Source organism: Oryctolagus cuniculus, chromosome 20, assembly GCF_964237555.1.
Source record: "Oryctolagus cuniculus chromosome 20, mOryCun1.1, whole genome shotgun sequence".
NCBI lineage: Eukaryota > Metazoa > Chordata > Mammalia > Lagomorpha > Leporidae > Oryctolagus > Oryctolagus cuniculus.
Genome location: NC_091451.1, coordinates 17,433,521 through 17,451,919, shown reverse-complemented (window position 1 = coordinate 17,451,919; position 18,399 = coordinate 17,433,521). Strand labels below are relative to the sequence as shown.

Below are 18,399 nucleotides of genomic sequence, written 5' to 3'. Positions count from 1 at the left end.
GGCCCATGTGTTAAAGGCTTGATCCGCAGCCTGGCACTACTGGGAGGAGATGAAACTTTTAGGAGGTGGGGCCTACCGGGAGGTGTTGGATCACTATGGGCATGCCCTCAGAAGGGAGTTTTCAAAAAGAAAAAAAAAATTCTTATACAAGCTTAGGTTGAGTCAACCTCTCAGCTCCTGGCTGGCTGTGTGATCCTTCCTCTGCAAATCCTCTGCCACTGCCATCCACTGCCCTCATGTGGGACAAACCAGTGGAGCTGCCTGATTTTGGACCTGAACCTCCAAAACTGTGAACTAAATAAACCTTTTCTCTTCGTACAGTTGGCTACCTCTAGTAAAAGCTGACTTTTAAAAAAAAGTCTTTCCAAAATACTCATGGATTTTAAATATTTTTTGGGGCCGGCACTGTGCCGTAGCATGTAAAGCAGCCGCCTGCAGTGCCAGCATCCCATGAGTGCCGGATCAAGTCCTGGCTGCTCCATTTCCGATCCAGCTCTCTGCTATGGCCTGGGAAAGCAGTAGAAGATGGCCCAAGTCATTGGGCTCCTGCACCCACATGGGAGACCCAAAAGAAGCTCCTGGCTTCAGATCATCACGGCTCCAGCCACTGCGGCCATTTGGGGAGTGAACCAGTCAGTGGATGGAAAACCGACCTCTCTCTCTCTCTCTGTAACTCTGACTTTAAAATAATCTTTTTTAAAAAATACTTTCATATGAAAATAAGCTTATGTTTTAAATTTTCTATTAACTTTTCAAAGTACCCTCATATTTATAGCAATGTGGCCTATTCTTCATGTTAACAATTTATTTCAGAATATTTTAAACTGATTAAAAAATAAAAAGCTGTGTAGTAATACAAAGAATTCCCATATATCCCATACCTTGCTTCCCTATTAATTTCTCATATTAATGTTTGTGAAAATTTTAAAACAGCACCCAGCTTCCCCTATTTTCTTAATGCAAACTCCTCCTATTCCTCCCACTCTTCAACCTCTAGTAATGAACATTCTGTGTTCAGATTGAGTTTTGCTCAGAATTTTTTTCTTTTGTTTTTGTTTTCAGGTCCTACATATGAAGGACTGTCGCTCCCCCTCTTCGTGGAGGAACGACACAGGACCCTGCGCTGTTCTTTCTGTCTGCTCGGCCCTTCCCGGGTTTGCTGCTGGTTCTTCCCGGGTTGGCTACCGACCCTTCCACCTCCGTGGAAGGGCGGTTCCCCCTGCCACATTCCCCACTTCCGCGGGGGAGCGGCACACTGCCGGCCGGCTCTCTCGGGGGCTGCACAAGTGTTCCTTCAGATAGATGTTCCCCTTAGATGTTCCTGGTGCATGTTGTCTCTCTCCTCCTTTATAGTCCTTCCACCAATCCCAACTCTGCTACCCACACGCCGAGTACGCTGCTCTGCTCCAATCAGGAGCAGGTCCTACAGTTTATTGGTTGAACTGGAGGCAGCTGCGTAGAAGCTGTTTCTCCCTTCTCAGCGCCATATTGTGGGAGAGCAGATGCACAGAATAAGTCTTAATTCCAGTAACTTAGTCTAGTCCGAGTTGCTCCCCACAAAGGACAACACACATAATGTTTTTGCTTTATTTCACTCGACATGATATCACCCACTGCCATCAATTTCCATCTAGTTCCATGCTGCAAATGACAGGAATGCATTCCTTTTTATGGCTGACTAGTATTTCATTGTGTATAGATACCGAGTTTTATCTATTCATCTAATGATGAACACTCTGGTTGATTCCATATTTTGGATATTTCAAACAGTGCTGCAATAAACATGGTAGAGCTGGTAACTCTCTGATACAGTGAGTTTGTGTCTTTTGGATACATACCCAGAAGTGGGACTGCTGTATCATATGGCGTTCCTATTTCTAGTTTTTTAAGGAATCTCCATTGCCTTTTCCTCAATGGTTGCACTAATTTACATTCCCACCAACAGTGTGTAAGGCCTCTTTTCTCCACATCTTCCCATTTGTTACTGTCTTTCTGAAAACAGCCATCCCGACAGGGGTGAGGAGGTATCTCACAGTGGTTTTGATTGCATTTCCCCGTGGCTGGCAATGTTGAGCGTGTTTTTCATAATCTGTTGTCCATTTGTATTTCTTCTTTTGAAAACTTTCTATTCAGGTCCTTCTGCCCACTTCTTAACTGGATTGGCTGTTTGTTGTTGAAGCTTTTTTAGTTGCTGACGTATTCTGGATACTAATTTTGTGTCAGATAAATAGCTTGCAATTATTCTTCCCATTCTGTCCGATGTCTTTTCACTCCACTGATTCTTTCCTTTGCTGTACAGAAACTTCTGAGTTTGATATAATTCTATTTGTATATTTTTGCTTTTGTTTCCTGTGCTTTTGGGGTCTTATCCCAAGAAATTTCTTACCCAAAACATCACTACCTTTTCCAATGATTTGAAGAGTTTCCCCTATGTTTTCTCCTAGCAATTTCTTTCTTTAAGACTTATTTATTGAAAGGCAGAGTTACATGGGGGGGGGGGGGGGGGGACAGAAAGAGCACTCTTCTACCTGCTGGTACAATGACCATGGCTGGCCCAGGATGAAGCTAGGAACCTGGAACTTTTTCCAGGTCACTCATGTAGGTTGCAGGGACCCAAGGACTTGGGCTATTGCCTACTACCTTCTAGGGAACATTATCAGGGAGCTGGTCTGGAAACAGAACAGATTGGACTTGAAATGGCGCACATATGGGATGGCACCGTCACAAGCGGTGACTTAACTCATTGTACAACAACACCAGCACCTCCTGTAACCATTTCATGGTTTCAGGTTTTACATTTAGGTCTTTAGTTCACTTGGGATTAATTTTTTATATGCTAAGGAGGGATTTAATTTCCTTCTTCTACATATGTAAGTCCAGTTTTGCAAGGGCTATGTATGTTCTTAGCAACTTTGTCAAAAATCAGCTGTCTTGGGGCCGGCACTGAGGCAAAGCAGGGAAAGGCGCCTGCATCCCAAATGGGCGCCAGTTCATAACCAGCTGCCCCCTTTCTGATCCAGCTCTCTGCTATCGTCTGGGAAAGCAGTAGAAGATGGCCCAAGTGCTTGGACCCCTGCACCGTGTGGGAGATCTGGAAAAATCTCCTGGCTGCTGGCTTCGGATCATCACAGCTCTGGCCATTGCAGTCATTTGGGGAGTGAACCAATGGATAGAAGATCTTTCTGTCTCTGTCTGTCTAACTCTACCTCTCAAATAAAACTAATTAAATCTTTTTTTTAAAAAATCAGTTGGCTCACTCTTTCTTGTGCTGTTTCAGAGCTGACAGAGTACTTCAAGAGACCAACACAGGGGCCGGCACTGTGGCGCATGGGTTAAGTCTATGCCTGCGGTGCCAGCATCCCATATGGGTGCTGGGTTCTAGTCCTAGCTACTCCTCTTCCTATCCAGCTCTCTGCTATGGCCTGGGAAAACAGCAGAGGATGGCCCAAGTGCTTGGAACCCTGCACCAACGTGGGAGTCCCCAAAAAAGTTCCTGGCTCCTGATCGGGTTAGCGCTGGCCGTTGCAACCATTTGAGGAATGAACCAACAGATGGAAGACCTTCATCTCTGTCTCTCCTTCTCTCTGTCTATAACTCTCTCTCTCTCAAATAAATCTTAAAAAAAAAAAGAAAAAAGAGGCTACCACAGAAGGGAAAAGTAAGTCTCCATAAAACCCAGAGACTGTCATCTCTTCTTTGGATCCTATCTGGTGTCACAGCTGGGGAAAAAAAATCAGTTGGCTGTGTGTATCTGGATTAATTTCTGATCTGTCTATTCTGTTCCATTAATCTGTGTGTCAGTTTTTATGCCAGTATCATTATGATTTAATTACTACAGCTTTGTAATATGCTTTGAAATCAGATATGGTGATGCTACCAACTTTTTTTTTTCTTTTTTTTTTTGCTCACGATATCTTTGGTCATATTGGGACTTTTGTGGTTCCATAAGAATTTTAGGAGTGTTTCTTCTATTTCTGTAAACAATGTCATTGATATTTTGATACAGATTGCACTGATTCTGTGGTTTGCTTTAGGTAGTATAGACATTTTAACAATATTAATTCTTCCAACCCATGAATGGGGACCATCTTTCTATATTTTTGTGTTCTTGATAATTTCATTCATCAATGAATGTGTCATAATTTTCATTACAGAAATCTTTTACTTCTTGGTTAAAATTTATTCCAAGTATTGAAAAATTTTGTAGCTATTATGAGTGAGACGTCTTGATTTCTCTTTCAGTAAGATCATTATTTGTGTGTTAAAATGCTGTTTTTGTAGGTTGATTTTATATCCTGTGACTTTATTGAATTGGCTTAATAGTTGTAACAGTTTTTTGGTGAGGCATTTAGGATTTTCCACACACAGAAGATAGTTTTCAGGCTAACTGGGCGTGAGCTGCAGCTCGCCCAGTCCAGGCAGGACATCCTGCCAATGGTGACGACAAAGAGAAACGGAGCTGACAGTCTCAGCAAGAGACGGATAGGTGATGGCTTCTGTCGGTGTCTGAGGCAAAACTGTGTCCTGCAGAGACAGGAAAGCCTGCAGGACGTGCCCACCTCCACCAAGTGGGCCCACGTGCACGGTGGGAAGCGTGCTCCTCCCAGGAGTCCAGTCGCATCAGGCCACCTCAGCCAGGCCTCGCTGTGGTAGATACGCAAGTCAGGGAGCAAGCGAGCTGACCTCAACGAAGCTTCTTTAAGGTACTTGCTTATTTGAAAGGGAGAATTTCAGAGGATCTTCCATCCCCTGGTTCACTCCCCAAGTGGTCGCAAGGGCCAGAGGCTGGGCGGATCCAAGGCTGGCAGCTTAATCCAGGTCTCCCACAAGGGTGCAGGTGCCATCGGAACATGCAGCCTAACTGCATTTGTCAACAAAGAACTGAATTGTCTCTGCCTCGAGCCAAGTGCAGTTTCACTGCCATGAAACGTGGAGGAAGGCTAAGGCCGAGGGTTCAGCAGCCACCAACTGAAGGGGTTGGTGAGTGATCCTGACTGCAAGTGTGGTGATGTTTATCGCTGTGACAGGCGGGGGCTGAGCCGCAAACCGTGCTCCTGCCTTTTTACAGCCTGTGGTATGAAGCAGTTCACGTAAGAGGAAGGGAAGCCTGTCAGGGAAGCTTCCGTGTGATCTCCCAGTCGTGGTGGACACTACCAAGTATCAATACCAGCAGCTAACCAAGCACTGCTCACCAAATGGCAGTTTCTACAAGTTGGGAATTTCGTATGGTCTTCAGATGATGTTACAAATACACAAATGGGCCTTGGCAGAAAAAATTCCCTCCACAATGTTTGAAATAAAGCTGTTCAACTTCAAAATAAAGACATGTACAAACATGGGTATTTTTATTTTCACCTCTCCAATTCTGATGCCCTTTTATGTCTTTTTCTTCCCCAACTGTTCTTGCTATTTCCAATACTACATTGAGTAAGAGTGGTGAAAGTGGACATCTTTACCTTGTTCCAGATCTGAAAGGAAGTGCTTTCAGCTAATTTGTTGAGGGTTTGTATCACTAAGAGAAACTGAATTTGATCAAATGCTTTCTCTACATCTATTGAGATGATCGTATGATTTTGTTCTTCACTCTGCTGATGCGATTTACGATGTCTATTGACTTGGCAATGCTGAACCACCCTTACCCCTCTGGGCTAAATCCCACTTGATCAAGATGTATGATCTTTCTAATGTAGTGTTGGATTCGGTTTGCTAACATTTTGTTCAGTCAGCCTATTCTTAAAATGCTTATTATGTGCAATTTCCTACTCTGTACAAGACTAAAAATCTGGCTCACTAATACAGTAAGAAACAACCCAGAGAACTGGGAGAAAATCTGCAAACTATACATTTGATAAAAGACTTGTATCTAGAAAATATATAGCATTCTCACAACTCAAACTAAAAAGACAAACTAATTTTTAAATGAGCAAAGGATCTGAATAGATATTTCTCCGAAGAAGATAACACAAACAGGCACCAGACACATGAAAAGATTCTCATCATTAGTCATTAAAGAAATGCAAATCATTCACTCCTGTAGGATAGCTAAAGATACAGAGAAACTGGTACCCTCATGCACTGCCATAAGGAGGAAAAAATGGTAGTCACTTTGGAAGACAGTCTGGCAAGTTCTCAAAAGGCTGGACACAAAGTTACCATATACAATCAACAACCCACTCTTAAGTATATACCCAAAAGAAATGAAAACAAGGGTATACAAAACTTATAAATGAGTAGCAGCATTATTCTTAACAGCCAGAAAGCTGCAACAACCCAAATGTACATCAAGTGATGAGTGAATAAACAAGATGTTACACCCACATAACTGAATGTCATTTGACAATAAAAAGAATTACAAGGGGGCTGGTGCTGGGGTGCAGCAGGTTAAAGCCCTAGTCTGCAGTGCCAGCATCCCATATGGGCACTGGTTCGAGTCCCTGCTGCTCCACTTCCTATCCAGTTCTCTGCTATGGTCTGGGAAAGCAGTAGAAGATGACACAAGTGCTTGGGTCCCTGCATCCACACGAGAGACCCAGAAGAAGCTCTAGGCTCCTGGCTTCGGATTGGCCCAGCTCCAGCCATTGCAGTCTCTCTCCTTTCCTCTCCCTCTCTGCCTCTCCATAACTCTACCTTTCAAATAAATAAATAAATCTTTAAAAAAATTAAAAGTACTTATACATGCTGTAATCCGTATGAATCTTGACAACATCATGCTAAGTAAAAGAAGCCAGTCACAAAAGGCCACATAGTAAGTAACTCCATTTTATGGAAAAAAACAAAAATACACAAATCTAAAGAGGCGGAAAATGGTGGCTTAGGGCTGCAGGAATGGAGAGTCAGGGCAGAGAGGTGAAAACTAAGGGGCATGGGATTTATTTTTGAAGTAATTTGTGCTAAAACTGATTGTGGAGATAGTTCCATGTAGGTCTGAATATACTCAAAGCCACTGAATTGTATACTTTAAATGGGCTAACTCTATGGTATGTGAATTATATAACAAGGTTTTTTTTTTTTTTTTTTTTTATCTGCTTTCTTTCTCAAGGGCTCTAAACAGTCATGCTGATTTATTTAGAAGGCAGCTCTATTTTTGCTTCTCAGTGTCACTTCCAGTCATACAAATCACATAAATGTCTTGGAGTCCCCCTACCTGGATGAAACCACCCCCTTGCTATGGCTCCGCAGCCTTGCAAGTACACCAGCCCGCTCTGAGCTTCGTGAGACCCCATTCTAAACTGCCACAGAATCAAGTCACTCCACACGCTCCCCGTCATGACAAAATGCCAAAACAAAATAGTCACTTTCACCCCATATTCTCACTAGGAAATAGTCAAATTTTGATCTATCTTCAAAAACAGAATTACCAGGAAGTCAAGGACTTATCAGATGTTTCCATTTATAGAGCTGAGACTTCCATAGATTTATAGATAGTTTAAATACACCGTTTATAAACTATCTAGATGTCATTGTGCCACGTTTGAATTTATAAATATTTACTCAGGGATGCACTGAAGATTAGGTTCCGGGATCGTAAAGCTGAAGACACAGCCCTAGCCTTCAAGGTCTATAGGGAAAAGCAAACACAAAAACAATTTTAATCGGTTTTAGCAAAGCCTCCCCGCCCCTTCCCTCTATCCTGGCACTTGAAGCAAGCTGCAGAGGTGGGCCTACATCCCACACCGGAGTGCCTACGTCCGAGTCCCAGCTCCACTTCTGATTCCACCTTCCTGTTAATGTACACCATGGGAGCAACAGTTATGGTTCAAGTACTTGGGTTCCTGCCACCCACATGGGAGACTTGGACTGAGTTCCATGCTCCTGGCTCCTGGCTCCTGGCTCTGACCTGGCCCAGCCCTGGCTGTTGGGGGCATCTGGGAGGAATAAATCTGCAATGGGTGACCTCTTTTTCTGTCTGCCTTTCAAATAAATAAAAACTAAATGATCTTTTTAAAATAGTAATAAGAGAAAAAAACTTAGCTGTAATTTTCTGTCACTTATCTATCAATTTGGCTTAATCTCATGGGATGGACAATTCCTTTCAATCCCAATTCCTTCAATCCACAGCGCCTTGCACACAGGAGAGCTTCAACAACTGTTGATTAAGTGAATGGAAGGCAAGAGCATGTCAGAAGAACCACTTACATCCCTCACAGTACCCATCCTGCCCTCTTAACCACTGCTCACAGTCACAAATCTCAGCCATGCTGGCCACAGTACAGTCCTTGCTAGGGCTGACAAAGAGCAAACGGAAGCAGGAAAATACCCACATTGACTGCTCCCTGTCACCTCCCCCCACCCACAACTGAGCCGTCAGCTTTCCTTCCCCTCCCCTTTCCCCATCTAACACCCGGGAAAAATAATGTTCAGAATGATTTTTCGGAAGAAAACCACTGATGAAATGGGATTTTCCTGTACAATGCAGAGCAAATGTATTTTACAAATCTGTTAGAGACCCTAACTATCAAAGGGAAAGAGACTGGGAAAACTGCAAGGCTGAGAGTGTAGAAGGATGGGACCTCTGCCCTATGTCAGGCACTGTGCCTGCTGCCTGCTAAATGACAGCACAGTAAGAGCACCCAATAATCCCTTCAAAAGAAATCTGAACTATGAGAAAGGTGTTACATACAGTGTCTCACTGAACCCTTACAATAACCTGTGAGTTACTATCATCTCCTGTAACTTCTTCCTATCTGCTTGTATTTCCCAAACTGTCCAGAGGCTTGTGTACTGGCTTCATAATAATGAGAAAGAAAAGCAGACCAGACACTTGCATGACTTCCTCTGTCTCCTGCTGAACATTTTCCTCCATTCCTCCTGAGGGCCCCACTAGCCGGATGCCTCCCGGGGACAGAACGACACTTTCCTTAGCACAGCCCTCAGCAGAGCCTCACCACGGGCCACACCCGGCCCGAACAGCTCGGAGAGCATGAGTGGAGTGAATGAAGACTATTCAGGTGCCATTTGGAAACAGATTTCATGGACTGAGGACCAGCGGAAGGGTATGAATGTGGCACGTCCTTAACGTACTGTTCTATAGCATTGTGAACGTGAAGAGCCTGCAACCCAAACACAAGGTGATTCACTGCTGCAGTGGCAAAGCAAGAATAGCACCGGCGAGTGTCTAGCTCTAAAAGAGTGCACCATGAGTCAAATGCATTGAAGAACTTCGGGGATTTCTGCCATTTTAGAACGTTTAACAATATTCTTTAAAATTAATCTTTGTTCTTAAGATTAAATAAGCCTGAACACTAAAGCTAACAAAGGATTAAGATAAAACTTCTCCAGCTGCCAAAAACCCTTATCTAATAAACCAAAGCAGAAAATCTTGAGGATTTATTTAACATGAAAGAGAAGTCTCAAATATTTGGTCCAGGAAAATGACCTGAACATCAAGTTTTAGGAAGGGTATACTGGATTCAGTAAACACAAAAAGCCCACAACTCAAAAGAAAGTTAAGGTATTAAAAATGTCCTCTTTGTTCACCATGGTTCAAGTTAACTTTTACTAGTGATTTCAGTTCTGTTTGACCAACTAAATGAGTCCTTTCCCAAAGCACACTTGAAGAAGCCAAGACGGCACTTACACCTGTTTTGGGATGTTCAATTAACTTCAGTTCCACTAACCTCTTTAGCAATCTGCAGATTGTGAATACGTCCCCTGGGCTCCTAAAAGACTTCTATTTCAAAACAAAGCAGATGCTGACTTGATGACTGCATAATTTTAGGGCAGTAGGCAGAAGTCAATGGGCGATGACTACTTCACATCAGAATCCATGCTGCAAAATGAGAAAACATTCTACTGCAGAAAATAAACGTGTCAAGTTTCCTGTGCCCAGGTTAAGGAAGTAAAGTGAAGGTGCTCTGACTAGAAAAAAAAAACTTTGTGGTTACTACAAATCCTGTAAAGATATATATTTGTTTCACCACGACTAAAAATATTTACGTTTCATCTAGTTGTTCATACTAGAAAAATTTACAACTCTAGGCCTCAGAATTCTCTAGCAGGTCTGAGCCCATCGTGAGGTTGTTCCCCCTATCTCAGGAAGTTCAAGTGGTCAAACAGGACAATGACAACATTATCTTAACTCCAGCAGGGGAAGAAATTAAATACATTAAGCTTCACCTCCAAGTCCATTCATCTACCATCTAATTGTTCTTGGTGAAGCCTACAACAGGAAGAGGTACCTATGTCCCCTGGAAAAATGCAATCAGACAAGCATATGAAGGCCAGAGAAGTTACTTAATCTCTCTGAAGCTTCAGTTTACTCATCTCTAAATAGATATTGCTAACACCTATTTCACAGGAATTTCATGAGGATAAGATGGAGTGCCATAAATGAAGAACTTAACATAGAATGAATATATTGGTGGAGTTCAACAAGAGGTATTAACTGGGCCCTGTGGAAGTCACTCTGAAGTGCTACAGTCCTACAAACAGTGCAAGAAAAGAACCAACAAATGGCTCACATGCCAGTTCTGGGAGATCCAGCCCATTACTGAAGATACCAAAGAGTACAAGACTCTTCCCTGTGACATAACATGGACAAATAATAAATTACATACAGTATTTTAAATTATACCAGCAAGACCAGCCTTCCACTGCAGAAATGGGTGGAGAGCTTGTATCATCAGCACAGCATAATGTTTAAAACAAATTACCAGTTTAACTGGGTGGTGATCATTAACTACCCTATTATAAGCCGACAGACTTTCTGGCATTCCCAACAATACAGTATACTCTATGCACACAGTCAAAGCATGACTGGAGCACTCTAGACCCAACAGATGACTGCACAAGATAATTGCTTCACTCACTAGCTGCTGCCATGTACTTCAAGGTAAGAAAAAAATCTCTAACAGGAACTAAACATCCTGCCTCCCACTCACAGTCCTCATGTCCAGCTTGAAGCTTATTAATATTAGCAATAATGCAACTCAAAGTGTCTAGCATACTAGGTATTCTGAGTGGTTACCAATGTTAATGTATTACTAGGAAGCAAGAAAATCAAAAAGCTGAACCTACCACGAAACAACCGAAGAGGGAGTGGCTCTTTCTCAATGGAGAAATTCAGTGGCATGAAAATAATGGGATAAAGAACAAAATAACAAGCTGTACACCAAGGAGCAAATCAGTACAAGTAGGTTGACTTACCAGTGCCCATTCATCTGAGACAAAGAAATACGCAAAATGAGAAATGGCCCCGTCCTCACCCACCTGAGGAGAAACCACATAGTTTCACTTGTCTCTCTGCATCACCCTCAACTCCTTCATTATGTTCTAGGAAGGCAAAACTAAAACCTTCACACTGCTGCACAATGCAGGTACTCCATAAAAATGTGGTAAACCAAAGAGACACTCACAGGATCTCAGGACAAGAAGTCATATGGCTCAGAGGTCTAAGCAGGGTTTCACAGGCTGCTCAATCTGAACTTCCCCAGATAATTCTGCTGCTCTATAGGGACTGAGAAGCACTAAATCAAGTCCCCAAGAACTGAATGCCCTTTACAATGGCCCCATCCAGGAAAGATCCAGCCTTAACCAGCAGCGAATCACGGCCTGTCACACTTGCAAGCAATTCTACTAGAAACGTTCTTTCTGATGTTCATTCAAATAATCTATTATATATTCTACTCATTGTGTTGTTGGGGGAGGGGGGGTCTGAGAAGGCAGAGGCAATCTCTTATTCTTCCTATTTGACTATCTGACTCTTGTGAAAGGGATTTTGTCCATGCTGAGTATTCTCTGGGCTAAACACCCTCAATAAACTATGCATTAATTCAATGCTACATTATTTAAGGATACAACATGGTACAACAGTACCTCAGAAAGGAGCAAACTCAGAGCAACTTCAGAGTAACGAGAAAAAGATATAAACAGGGAGGTGGGACTTGAAGGATGAGAAAGATACCAGTAAGACTAGAATGCAGGGGTTAGTGCTGCATCAAGGGGACAGGGATACAAAGCACTGATAAGGAGCATGATATGCATGGGGGGATAAGAGAGGGCTAAGGAACTTGAGAGTGGGGCAGGAGCTTAGTAGAGTTCAACAATTTTTGAATTGAGTACAACTAAATAAAATGAGAAATGAACGGTTCAAAGCACATCAGAATGGCTGAGAAGGGAGATAACAGAGGCCCTACAGATGTAAAGATTCAGTCCTGGGCACAGCGGAGCAGGTAAAGCCACCACATGCAATGCTGGCATCCCATATGGGTACCAGTTCAAGTCCCAACTGCTCCACTTCCGATCCAGCTCTCTGCTATGGCCTGGGAAAGCAGCAGAAGATGGCCCAAGTGCTTGGGCCCCTGCACCCGCGTGGGAGACCTGGAAGAAGCTCCTGGCTCCTAGCCTCGGATTGGCACAGCTCCAGCCATTGTGGCCTTCTTGGGGAGTGAACCAGCAGATAGAAGACCTCCCTCCCTCCCTCTCTTTCTGCCTCTCCCTCTCTCTGTGTAACTCTGACTTTTAATTAAATAAATAAATAACTAGAAAGGGAGGGAAGGAGGGAAGGAAGGAAGGCAGGCTGTTTGATAGACTCAGTCCTGAAAAGGTCTGAACAGGAAAGAAGAGACCCAACAGGAAGGTCATAACAGCAAGTACTGGGCCCGCTTGCACTCTGTGAGGGTGGCAGATGTTCCTAAATGTGTACATTAGACAGAAGAATCATACAACACAGCCTGGACACTGGGGCTACCAGAACCAGGACGGTCAAAAAGAATGCCACAGCCAGCTGGAAACAGAAATTAATAAGAATTTGTTCTCAGATGATGTTATAAAACTAATAGGAAAAAGCAGAAAATGAGAAGAATGGGAAGAATTTGGGAAGGCTTGGTCACTGATGAGACCACAGTAAAATCAAAGAGGTGCCAGCATTGTGGTGTAGTGGCTAAAACTGCCGCCTGCAGTGCCGGCATCCCATATGGGCACTGGTTCTAGTCCCGGCTGCTCCACTTCCAATCCAGCTCTCTGCTATGGTCTGGGAAAGCAGTACAAGATGGCCCAAGTCCTTGGGCCCCTACACCCACATGGGAGACCTGGAGGAAGCTCCTGGCTCCAAATCAGCGCAGCTCCAGACGTTGCAGCCATTTGGGGAGTGAACCAGCATACGGAAGACACTCACTCTGTCTCTGCCTCTGTAACTCTCAGCCTTTCAAATAAATAAATTTAAAAAAAAAAAAAAGGTAAGACCAGAATATAACTTCTAGCAGGTATCTGAAAAAACTGAGGAGGAAGCAGGACAAGTCTGAGGTCAGAAGAGGTGAGGTGCTTAGGTAACCACAGGTACACAGGTACTGAGTGCATCTGTGGATTAGTACCACGGTGGCTTTATACCGTTTATGAAAGCTTCAAATTCATTCTCGGCTACACACTGACACACACACACACACACACACACACACAGCAACTGGTGATTTTGCTGTTTCCTCTGCTCCCAGCACAGGCTGCAGTTTCTGTGTCAGTAGACAGGGAGTGCCTGGTTTTGAATCTAAAATCTGCATCCTTACTACCAAAGTTAAAATGCTTTCAAAAAGTATTATGGGCTTTGATAGAGCTAGGTGAAAAAAGCCAGTCACAAAATACCACACACAGTATGAGTCCATTTATCTGAAACACCAAAATAGTAAACCTAAGGTCAGAAAGGAGATTACTAGTGGACTCTAGCTGAGGGGTAGGGAGGAAGGATGGGCTGAGGGGAAGTGAGCGGTACCAGGTCTGGAGCTTCTTTCTGGGGTGATGAAAATGTCCTAAAATAACACATGGAGATGGCTGCAGAACTCTATGAATATACTAAAAACTGTTCACTTGTACACTTTAAATGGGAGAACTATATGAAAAGTTAATTATAACTCAAAATCATTACAAAAAAGAAGTTTCAGGCACACATAAGTACTGTGAGAGCATCTCCCCAGCACACATGACTTTGAGATTGGGTTGAAATAATAAGCCATCAGATGATTTAGGAAACATGAAAGATAAAAATAATTTAGCTTGGAAAAGACAGATTTACACTACATACACACGTACCTTTCAAATTATTTCTTACAATTGATCCAGATTTCCTAATATATACTTAAAAAAGGGCTGAAGGGTTTTTTTTCCAATAATTATGTCAAATGATCTTACACTAGATACCTGTAATTCAGTTTACAGAATTAAAATAACACACAGTAAGCCAATTCAATGAAAAGCAAAAGACCATGATTGCTGGACAGATGGGAAAGCCCATCTTACACACTTCAAAGCCAAAACCCTAACACAGAGGTCATCTTGCTGGAAAGACACCAGAGAACGACTTTCTGCCTCCAAAACAGCTCCTGAAAAGCCGGCTCCTGCTTCCCGCTGCTTCCTCTAGAATACAGCCAGTGCCGGCCTTGCCACTCAACAACAAGAAGACTGAAGAGGCAGCATCCCAGTGACCGTCAACCACTCCAAGTGCCAGGCCCTCAAGGCGCCTTTCCCTTCCCTTTCTAAATCACAGAACTTGGAATGGACACACACAACCCATGGCCAGCGGAATCTTACCAACCAAAGATCAAACGAGGCGGGCAATGAAGCAGTAGTGTTTCTGTACAAAACCGCTTGTGGATTGGAACCTAAAACCACCACATCTCTCTACTGAAAATGATCCTAAAGTAACACCCAGCTACTGGAAAGGTATAGTTTATAAGTAAATATCTCAAAGCAAGGATACAACTATTACTACTATCTCCAAGAGAACACATTTACTAAATTCAAAACACCACTGATCAAAGGTAAGACTGATTCTTTCAAACTCTTAGATCTTAAACATTTTTGATTCAGCAAGTTCAAAATATATTTAACATATTTCATCTGCCTATTAAAAAAATTAAAGTTTTCAAAAAACCTAGGAAAATATAAATAGGTCCAATGAATCAAGAAACATAGGGGCTGGCATTGTTGCATAGCAAGTTAAGCCATCTGCAACACCAGCATCCAATATGGGTGCTGGTTCAAGTCCCAGCTATTCTATATATATATATATACACACACACACACACACACACACACACACACACATATATATACATATACATATACAGGCAGAGCTACAGAGAGGCAGAGGCAGAAAGGTCTTCCATCCGCTGGTTCACTCCCCAGATGCCAGCAATGGCCAGAGCTGAGTTGATCCAAAGCCAGGAACCGGGGGCTTCTTCCGGGTCTCCCACATGGGTGCAGGGGCCCAAGGACTAGGGCCATCTTCTGCTTCTTTCCCAGGCCATAGCAGAGAGCTGGATTGGAAATGGAGCAGTCGGGACGCGAACTGGTGCCCATATGGGATGCTGGCAGTGCAGATAGCGGCTCTACCCGCTATGCCATAGTGCCGGCCCCTACTCCACTTCTGATCCAGCTCCTTGTTAATATGCCTGGGAAAGCAGCAGAGGATGGCCCAAGTCCTTGAGTCCCTGCACCCACGTGGGAGACCCAGAAGCAGCTCCTGGTTCCTGACTTGAGTCTGGCCCAGCCCTGGCCATTGCAGCCATTTGGGGAGTGAACCAGCAGATACAAGGTCTCTCTGTCTCTCCATCTTTCAAATAAATTTAAGAAAACAAAGGAACACAGAGTATGTTCTCCCTATTAAATATGACCTATTACACCATAGCTATTAACTAATCCAAGTTACAGAAAGCCTTAAATAATAAAGAATGTGAGAACAGAGTCTTTTCTCCTACTAAAATACTCTCCCACCTACATAAAATTACTCTGGCCTGGAGCCTGGTAGATTAAGGGGCAAGGCTGGTAGCATTCTCCATGCAGCAGCTCCTGTGGCTCCACACACAATGAAGCCCTCTGACATAAACTGAACACCAAGCTCTCCCAGAAGTTGCCCAGGAATCACAAAATGGGCCAATCAGAAATCTTTCCCACCTACTGGGAAATAAACCAGCCTTTGGAGGGCAAATGCTAACTTTCCACAACATGTTCTAGCGTTATGACCCATGCATTAAATGTTGGCGTTAAAAAACAAAAACAAAAACAAAAACAAAACAAAAAAAAAACTGTTCACTTTCCAGAAATAATGCTATCACTACAGGACAGAGCCTTTGTTTTTAAATTATTTGAGAGGCAGACATAGACAGAAACAGACACAGAGCTCTCATCTACTGGTGTCTTACCAAATGTCTCCAACAGCAAAGGTTGGACCAGTCCAAAACCAGGAACTCAATCCAGGTCTTCTACCTGGATGGCAAGGATCCCTCCCTTCCCACCATCAACACTGCCAAAGGTCTTCGTTAGCAGGAAGTTGGTATCAGGGGCCAGTGCCAGGACTTGAACCCAGGTACTCAGATGTAAGACTCCAACATCTAGGTATCAGCCATCTTAACTAGGCCAAACATCAGTCTCCATACCTTTAAAGATATTTTCCCCTCATTTGATCAAGAATTCTGAGAAGGGCAGACACCTTCCCCCACTTCACAGATGAGAAAACCTGCTGAACTGCCTCCTTGACTTCTTCACTTGCAGGTCAACTTGCATCTCAAAACCAACCTGTACAAAATCACCTCCCAATTCCCCACCCAAACCTGCTCCTCCAGTCATCTCCGTTTCAATAAATGCCACCTCCCCATTCCATTTGCTCAGTCCTAAAATCTTGGTGTGGTCCTTGACTATACTCCATCACACTCCACAGGACCATCGGGACTCTTGTTAGCCCCACCTAAAACACATCCAGAATCCCACCATTGGTCATCTCCACTCCTGCTACCAAATCTCACCTAGATGACCACTAGAATGCTAGAAATCTCTAATGGCTCCATTGAACCTCTGTGCCTTTCCCATTCTACTCACTATGCTACAGAGTCAGTCAGAAACCCTTTTTACATAATCTTCAGGTGGCTTCCTATTTCAGAACTGTCCACTGCTATACCCAGGAAGAAAACAGTATCTGCCATCTAGGAAGTGTTCAATGGACACTGTTGATCAGCAAACAAGAGAAAAACAGCCCAAGTCATACAGGTAGCACACAGCAGAGCCAGGACCAGAACAAAATTATCCAGTGTTCTTTGGTAACAATGAGACGATATTTGCAATAGAAAATAATCCTTATTGAGGAAATCCTTCAATTTTACTCTGCATAACTGAATTGCTCAATGCATAATCAATACTAGTTTGAATTTCTAACAACAAATTAAAATGGAAGTACCTTCTATAAAGCCATGACATCTCAAACCAGGTGCTCTGAATGTTACATCTATCTGGCAGCCAGGGCAACGCCAGCTTATTATCACAGCTCTGGGTCTGAGCTTCAGTGCAACTCCGCTGCATTCAGTGACATGATGGAGCCAGACTGCAAGAGTACCACCAGCCGAAAGGGTCCAGGCTCTGAAAGGCTCAGAACCAAGCACCTAGAAGAAGAGGTGAAAAGTATTCCTAAACCTCCCACACTAGTATTACACCAACCATGGGAAACAGGAATAAAGTTTACAGTATGTAAGTAGCAACACCTGTAAGATTAGATTCAGGATTGTCTACTACAAAATTTACAAAGAAAGATTCTCAGGATTCAGTGTAAATTACCCTTTATTTATTTAAGATTTATTTATTTATTTGAAAGTCAGAGTTACACAGAGAACGAGAGGCAGAGAGAGAAGTTTTCCATCCGATGCTTCACTTCCCAGTTGGCCGCAATGGCCAGCCAGAGCTGTGCCAATCCGAAGCCAGGAGCCATGAGCTTCCTCCGGGTTTCCCATGTGGGTGCAGGAGCCCAGGGGCTTGGGCCATCTTCTGCTGCTTTCCCAGGCCATAGCAGAGAGCTAAGATCGGAAGAGGAGCAGCCAGGTCTCGAACCGGCGCCCATATGAGATGCTGGCACTTCAGGCCAGGGCATTAACCCACTGTGCCACAACGCCAGCCCCAATGATACTTTTTTAAAGATTTATTTTTCCAAGAGTCAGAAAGAAAGACAGATCAACAGACCCATCTTCCATTCGCTGGTTCTCTCTCCAGATGGCCACAACGGCCAGGGCTGGGCCAGGCCAAAGCCAGGAGCCAGGAGATTCTTCCAGGTCTCCCACATGGGTGCACGGGCCCAGAGACTTGGGCCATCTTCTACTGCTTTCCCAGGACATAGCAGAGAGCTGGATCTGAAGTGGAGCAGGCAGGACTCGAATCAATGCCTACATGGACTGCTGGTATCACAGGTGAAGGCTTCACCCGCCATGCCACAACACCAGTCTGATGACTTTTTAAGATTTATTTATTTATTTGAAAGGCAGAGAGAGAAAGAGATCTTCCATCTACAGATTCACTTCCCAAATGGCCACAATGGCCAAGCCAGGAGCTTCTTCCAGGTCTCTCACACGAGTATCAGGAGCCCAAACACTTGGGCTATCTTCTGTTGCTTTCCCATGCCATTAGCAGGGAGGGGGTCAGAAGTAGAGTGAC

At 43.6% G+C, this 18,399-nt stretch overlaps 2 protein-coding genes and 1 non-coding gene across 24 annotated transcripts in view; 2 read left to right on the top strand and 1 right to left on the bottom strand.

Moving 5' to 3' along the window:
• The window catches only part of LOC108175891 (serine/threonine-protein kinase MARK2), a 657,969-nt gene that overhangs the window by 477,981 nt on the left and 161,589 nt on the right, over positions 1–18,399 (top strand). The gene's annotated exons all lie outside the window — the stretch shown is intronic.
• SIPA1L1 (signal induced proliferation associated 1 like 1) overlaps positions 1–18,399 on the bottom strand; it is a 429,087-nt gene that overhangs the window by 396,300 nt on the left and 14,388 nt on the right. Inside the window, exon 3 of one of the 17 annotated variants that reach the window (XM_051826282.2) lies at positions 17,159–17,360. The exons of the other annotated variants lie outside the window; for them this stretch is intronic. The gene's annotated coding sequence lies outside the window, so the exon portion shown is untranslated. The remainder of the gene's footprint in view (positions 1–17,158; positions 17,361–18,399) is intronic. 17 annotated transcript variants of the gene reach the window in all.
• Positions 3,597–3,721, top strand: LOC127484690 (small nucleolar RNA SNORA26). Its single transcript, XR_007911854.1, has one exon. It is a non-coding gene; the product is annotated as a small nucleolar RNA SNORA26 (small nucleolar RNA).